Raw genomic sequence first — 608 nt, 5'->3', positions numbered from 1 at the left:
TTACATTTAGTCATTTAGCAGAAGCTTTTATCCAAAGCGACTTACAAATGAGGACAATAGAAGCAATCAAGACCAACAAAAGAGCAATGATATGCAAGTGCTACTGTATATCAAGTCCCAGTTAGCCTAACACAGCACACGTAGCAAGTTTTTTTTTTATTATATAATAAAAAATAAAAAAAACAGAATAGAAAAAAATAGAGCAAGCTAGTGTTAGAAGCCTTTTTGCTTTTGTTGATTGTATAATAAATAAAAAGAAAACAAATAGATAGAATACAAAAAGATTAGAGAAGCTAGTCGTTTTTTTGTTGTTGTTTTTTCAAGAACAACATTTTACAAAAACCAAGATTTAATATATTTGGTCAAAATCCCATGTTATAAAAGATAAAACTAGCAGCTGCCAAGGGGTAATCAGTCTTACTTTTCCAATACAAAGACCAATAGACCTTTTAATATTAAAAAGTTATGACCAGTCTTAAAGAAAGAAAAAAAAAGAAAAAAAAAGACTAACTTAAGACTAGTCTAAACAGTTTATGCAGCCGGCCCCAGTTATTTATTTACCCTTGTAAGATCACAAGTACACTTGCAAGACACACCCCCCCCCCCCG

The 608-nt window shown here is 31.4% G+C and overlaps 1 protein-coding gene across 1 annotated transcript in view; it reads right to left on the bottom strand.

The window, feature by feature from the left end:
- pabpc1a (poly(A) binding protein, cytoplasmic 1a) overlaps positions 1-608 on the bottom strand; it is a 22,434-nt gene that overhangs the window by 7,649 nt on the left and 14,177 nt on the right. The gene's annotated exons all lie outside the window — the stretch shown is intronic.

Source organism: Sinocyclocheilus anshuiensis, unplaced genomic scaffold (assembly GCF_001515605.1).
Source record: "Sinocyclocheilus anshuiensis isolate Anshui unplaced genomic scaffold, SAMN03320099.WGS_v1.1 scaffold480, whole genome shotgun sequence".
In the NCBI taxonomy this organism is placed as follows: domain Eukaryota; kingdom Metazoa; phylum Chordata; class Actinopteri; order Cypriniformes; family Cyprinidae; genus Sinocyclocheilus; species Sinocyclocheilus anshuiensis.
This window is presented reverse-complemented; position numbering and strand designations above follow the sequence as displayed.